Source organism: Pecten maximus, unplaced genomic scaffold (assembly GCF_902652985.1).
Source record: "Pecten maximus unplaced genomic scaffold, xPecMax1.1, whole genome shotgun sequence".
Taxonomy (NCBI): domain Eukaryota; kingdom Metazoa; phylum Mollusca; class Bivalvia; order Pectinida; family Pectinidae; genus Pecten; species Pecten maximus.
In genome coordinates this window covers 66-6,992 of record NW_022982866.1, presented here as the reverse complement: position 1 = coordinate 6,992, position 6,927 = coordinate 66, and the positions used below count along the sequence as shown (strand labels likewise).

General features: G+C 36.8%; 1 long non-coding RNA gene across 1 annotated transcript; it reads left to right on the top strand.

Moving 5' to 3' along the window:
• The first annotated feature begins 4,018 nt into the window (after positions 1 to 4,018).
• Positions 4,019 to 6,481, top strand: LOC117321054. The gene is made up of 3 exons (XR_004531203.1): positions 4,019 to 4,093; positions 4,846 to 4,923; positions 5,869 to 6,481. It is a non-coding gene; the product is annotated as an uncharacterized LOC117321054 (long non-coding RNA).
• The last annotated feature ends 446 nt before the right edge of the window (positions 6,482 to 6,927 follow it).

Here is a 6,927-nt window from a genome sequence, read left to right as displayed (position 1 = left end):
AACCTATAACAATATATATATGTTATCCTTGACCCCTAATCTGTTGGACATTTTTCCATTTTTATCCCCTCGCGACGAAAGTCGGGGAGGGGATATAGCGTACGTACGTATGTTCACTTTTTGTCAGCTCTCTTGCGACTTCATTTTTGAACGGATCCTGACCAAACTTCATATATTGGTCCAGCATGGCAATACCTCGATAGCCCATGCCTGATAATAAGCCCATCCATGTCTATTGCAGTTCAGTGCAAATGACAACTAATGTTATTTCAATGTCCTGCAATAACCCCACCCCCCATTTTGCGTCAGAGTTCATGTGTCAGCACGCGAGGGGATTTGTATCGTTTGCGATGCCTTGTTTGTTTATGTACTAAAAACTTGCTGCCATGTGCCACAATCACAGCAGCAGATTGATGATAAATGGTGATAATGGAGAATTGACATTCCCTGAGCTTCATTTTGAGGTCGTCTGACCCAATTATTATCTTGCCATCATGTTTTATCCCTTGTTGTGCACCATCCGTCATCAGCAATGAATCAACTTTTCACATTTTAAACTTCTTCTCTAGTTCCATCAGTGGGATTGATCTGAAACAGGTTCTTCCACTGGTGCCACTGAACTGAAAACTGGTGAGGATGGTAAGGAAAGGATGAAAGTGTTTTTATTTTTTGGCCTCATCAAAAGTTCAACATTGCAGTCATGACAGCCATTTTATAACATCACTGCACAATCATTGTTTACCTAAACAGTACCTATTCAAATTTCTCCTCACGTTTTACCAATTGGATTCATCTGAAACCTGACAGGAATGATCACTGTAATATCCAGCTGACTGGATGCAGGCCTCTTGGACCTCTTGTTTGTACCCAAGTCACAAATATCCAAATTCCAAATATCCCTCAAAGAGATGTTGCTGACCAAGTGTTCATAATTTCCGCAAAGGTCTGAAATCAATGATGCTGGTGTCATCCATTGCTATCATCTTCAAAAACAATGCTATTTCAAACTTCTTCTAAAGTTCAACTGGTGGCATTGAGCTAAAAATTGACGAGGATGTTAAAGAAACAGACAAAGAGTTATTATTGTTCATCCCAGGTCAAAAGCTACAGTTCAGCATGGCAGCCATAGTGACCAGTTTGTTACATGATAGTGCAATTATGGTTTTCTAAACAAATTTTATTTATCGTCGTTTACAGCATAAGCTCTGTAGAGCTTTTACTCAGACCACCACTGGGGGAACAATTTATTATTTGTTAATATTTATATTATTTTGGATGTTGGAGGAAAACCCACAGGTGGAAAACCAACGTGGCATCTGTGGGGAAACAACAAACCCAACAGACTTCATCCCATGCCACCAGCGTGACTTAAACCCACATTGTAGGGGAGAGTGGTCTGAAGGTCACGCATGACTGCACTGAAGACTGTCAGTGCATTAGTGTTCACAGCTACCCAGGCAGAAATATGAATATAATGGGTTTTTTTGTGCAATAATACTTTTTTTTTTATTAAACAACACATGTACATATTTTAAACTTCTTAATTTCCACCAGTTGCTACACTAACACATGGTGTTTTATAGTCAGATGACTGTACAGGCCCCGTGGGCTTCTTGTTTATGTTATTTAAATTATGGTATATAATTTTGTATGCTTGCCCAGTGGCTTTGGTGTTGTTATGAATGGGTTACCAATACGATATAAAAATGACTAGGTGCATGGCAGGCGCGTAGCTGCCTGTACGCAAGTATGCAGGTGAATCCACTTCATTTTTTCATAAAAAAAATTGTATCAATATGAAGTCAAATGCACCTTGTATACATAGTAGAACCATATACATGTAATGGCACTGACACATTGATAACAGAAATGAGAATTTTAAGTTACTGGGGAAGAACTCCCATTTTATATTGAACTCCATTTTAATATTTTCAAAACTTTCCAAAACTTTCAAACTCACACCTACAGTGCTCATGAATCCACTTAATCAAGGGCCCAGCTACACCCCTGCATGGGGGTTTGATAATTGAAAGTACTGCATGTTGATTAAGCAAATAGCCATACAAAACCAAATAATTTCAATCTTTTTCATAATATCCTGACCTCACAATTTGTTATTCTGCGTTACAACTGTAGTCAATCATAGAACATGAATATTATCACCCGGGAAGTTCATTCCTTATCAAGATTCCTCCTCAACTATAGCTGTGATTGTAAACCCATGTTTTTCAATGACTAATACAGAGGGACTATGGGAGCCACATATGGATCACATATATAATTAGTTTGAACAGGGCAATTTATGATGTAAATACATAAGATAATAAACAAGAAATATCTTTAAAAAAGATAAACGGCATAGTTTTAATGCTGGTGGTTATAATGTAAAACTACTGGTGAAATAAATTAATGAACTTCATTTTAATTAATAAATGCGCAGTTTCAGCATGGATAACAAAATTATATCAGTTGAATCATTTTTGGTGATAATAGGACTGTAAATGTGTCATTTGAATAGATGCATCCACTTATTCAGCTTGCATTCAATTTAAAAGGGACATCACAGTAAAAACGTTGCAATTTTCACTGAATGTGCGCGTTTTGTTCCTTTCCAGTTATGTTTCTGTGCTGTCCCAATGTTCACAGTCTATCCCTTTGTCCAGCTTGACCACTCGATTTAGTTGGGAATCCCCCTCTAGATTTAACGCGGAAATTATTTTTAAATCATTACGTCGCAACACAAACACACGATAGTTTACAAGGCGATATCTAAATTCAATCTGGGTTAGTTGGATAACGATATTATACAGTGGTTTAAACGTTAAATAACACCTTCTGTATATATTACGGCACACATATTTATGTGTAAATAAGTGTAACACTGTTCATATTGTATAGTGACAGTAGTGATGTACTGGTACAGACTGTATAAATATTACCGAGTTTGTGGAACTATTACTGACTTTGTGTAAATATTACTGAGTTTGTGTAAATATTACCGTGATTGTCATGACCTACTATCAAACAATCAAGCAGAATACGAGCGGCGTCCGTTTTACTGCTGTTTTCATGTTTGAACTGTTACAGTCTATTGTACTGCTTCCCAAGTTTATTTCTAGGATTGTGTTTGACCCATTTTCCTATTATTCTCTTCATTGCGGAAGCTGTTATTGTTTCCAACTGCAGTCGATTCACATTGGAAGCCATTTTTTGTTTCCATGTGTTTTAGTGTGTTGTGCGCATGCATTTATCGTATATATCACAAAATTTGCATATTCAGAGTGATAACCTTTTAATAATTGATAATTGATGTTTTTATGTACATACATCATCAAATTCGAATGGTTATTATCAGAAGGTTATTTTTTAAAAATATGTACCCAATAATATGATAAGAAATACAAAATAAATATTGGTTTACTGTGAGGTCCCTTTAAATTTGTTTCGTTTTTAACTGTATATCTGCATTTTGCATTGACCGCTACATTGACCAATCACGTACTTCATCTTGACCAGAAACGCCACCTGTCGCGTCATATCCAGGGCCAAAACAAAATTAGACGGCTATGCTGAAAAACCTATCTGTGTGCCATTCCTTTTTATTTCCTTTAATTAGTACCAATTTCCGGTGTAGAGCAGGATATACAGGGGTTTATGGGTAAATAATCTGACACGTGTACAGGTACAATTCTGCCAAAAATTCTGTGAGGGGTGAACACCTGGCTACATAGCATTATGGATAACTGTATCTTCATGTAAGTTTAATGATTATATATTTAAATCATAGAATTAATTAAAGCGTGTATGATTTAAAAAGCTATCCAAATCCAGTACGACAATGGCATCAAATGTTTATGTATGTGGGCGGTTCCTTTTTTTTATCGCATTATCAAATTGTTCCCTCTAATTACCACGTTTAACAAGGCATGATTTTGTAATTGATACATAAAATGGATGATTTAACAACACTTCTACTTTCAGAATTGCATTGATAGTGACTTACAGATTTGTGCGCTGGTGTTTGAAGAGGTTTAAATTGAAGACAAGACTTCTAAAACATCTGAAATGTAGTTTGACTACATTTCCAAATCATGTAAGTAATATGCTTTAATATGAATTTTGATGTCAAAGAACTTGAACTATATCCATGTCCAGCAGGACACCCCACCTGCCAAGCATAAGGAGAGAGTAGCAACTACCATTTGTATAGACTCCGGTATGTCTCAACTTGGGGAACAGAGCTAACAGCCTTCCTAACAAGGGTGAACACTCATCTAAAGGTAACAGCCTTCCTCACAGGGGCATACACTAAGCTAAAGGTAACAATCTTCCCCACAAGGCGTAACAGCCTTCCTCACAAGGCGTAACAGCCTTCCTCACAAGGGGTAACAGCCTTCCTCACAAGGGGTAACAGCCTTCCAGTGTCAAGAGAGACTTTAGGTTGAAGAAAGGAGAGATCCCAAATTTAGTTGTTGCTTACTAATTGCACAATTTGGACAGTATAGGTACAACTACATATAACCAGGGCAGGTATTACAGTAGGAAATTGCACTTGTTGTTATTTCAATCAATCAAAAATTGATCCAAGGATTTTTCTGAATGTCCTATAGTGTTATAACCTCACATTAAAAGAAACAAATTGTTACCACAGGATTTGTTAACTTTGGATGGGAATACCAAAACATGATATACACCAGATAATTAAGAAGATGGAACAGAAAAAAGTGAAGCAAAATATTCATATTAACACGAGAAAAGATTAAACTATTTAATTAATTCAGAAAAGTCTAAATCAAACATGCTTTGCTGTGTAAAAAAAAATTTGATTTAAAATTATTTTTTCAGGAAGTTGAAAGAGGCCTCAAGCAGGCATTGTTTGTGAAGCAAGAGAATGATTCAGTTCGTGAGAGGACGGAGGACGAGGTGAGAACATGCCTCACCACTGAGTTAATTTGAAACTAAGATTATCATCATACAACTGCTGTGATGTACAGTTTACAGGCTAGAACTAATCTCAGAAAAACAATTGCAAGTTTTGTGAACCATATTGTCTGATTGGTCCTACTATGGGAGGAAACCGGATAAAACTCACATGGTCAGGCAGGTGACCCCACACCTATCTGATCAGTGAATTAGGCTTCAGGCACCCAGGTGAAAGTTGAGTTTTACCACTGCACTACCTGACCACCTAAACACTGACTGAAATATGCTTGAAGCATTCCGATGTTTTAATATGGGATAGAAAAGAAACAGATGAGCAATACATGTTCTATGGGCCTTTTGTTTAATCACAGGTGCCTGCTTCTGGTTAGTATTAAAAGAAGAAAAATATTAGCCCGTAGGATACTCCTACTTTATAAACAAGGTGTAACACTCGAGGATCTACGATGCATCGACTGTAGAACGGAAGTAGATTTGATTGGTTGACAATAATAGTTAGTATTGTTTACTGAGCTGTCGACCAATCAGATTGCCTCCCTGCATACCACTCTAAAATATACAGATTTCTTCCGTTCCACAGTCGAATCGCATCGCTGGCTATCACAATCGCTTTTCAGGTCCATCTCTGCATCTTCTCATCTTTAAACCATCGTCACATGACAAAAAAAAATAACATGCGTTGATATTTAAGAATTCTAAACCAAGGTATGTTACTGAAGTTTATGTTCATTTGATATTATAATCGAATTGAACTTAAATTCAAAGTGAACTGAAGCTTACCCCACTTGCAGTTTTTTGAATGTTACACCTTGTTGATATTATAGTAGAGGCTAATTATTTTTCTATTAATGCTAACCAGAAGCAGACACATTTTGTTTAATTTACCCACAGTAATTTGTAGTAACTTGTAGATGTCATCTTTTTCAGAGGAGGAGGAGCATCGCCACACGTAAGTCATCATCATACATGTCAGTATTTCATTAGACCACTCTCATTATCTCTATACAAAGTTCTTTTCATCATGAAATAAAATTGATATTTTTCATGTCATAAAAATAAACATTACCAGTAGAACTTACAGGTATTAAGATTTATGATTATGTCACTTGTTTTAAAGCTTCCATTATAATCTATATCAGGACTGTCAAATGTTTTTTTTTTCATTATTTAGTATGTATTGTAAACTTATATAGACCTTTGGCACTCAGTACAGATATGTGTCAATCAAATGTGTATCCCATGAGCACAAGGACTTGTGTCAAACATCATTGTGTATGAGAGGTTTGATTGGATGAGAGTGTCGTACAGACTTCACATCCTATTACCTGCACAGATCATTCCTGTACCCTGGTTCCACTCCATTCTGCATCATGCCATCGGACAGTAGGGACGACCAGTTTTGTAAATATAAATGTAACTGTGGTTGCATTATCATTGTCGTGTAAATATATTGTGTAACAGGGTCTAATTTCATTAGATTTTATCATTTTTAGCCCACCATCATCAGATGGTGGGCTATTCAAATCGCCCTGCGTCCGTGGTCCGTGGTCCGTCCGTCCGTCCGTCCCTCCGTCCCTCCGTCCGTCCGTAAACAATTCTTGTTATCGCTAATCCTCAGAAAGTACTGAACAGGCAGCCATCTTGGATTTTGACAATTGAAGTTTGTTATCGCTATTTCTGAGAAAGTACTGAATGTTTTTTTCTCAAATTTCATATGTAGGTTTCCCTTGGTGCCTAGTTATGCATATTGCATTTTGAGACCAATTGGAAAACAACATGGCCGACAGGCAGCCATCTTGGATTTTGACAATTGAAGTTTGTTATCGCTTTTTCTCAGAAGGTACTGAAGGGATCTTTCTCAAATTTCATATGTAGGTTCCTCTTGGTGCCTAGTTATGCATATTGCATTTTGAGACCAATCCAAAAACAACATGGTCGACAGACAGCCATTATCGGTAAATCTTAAATTTTATATATAGGTTCCCC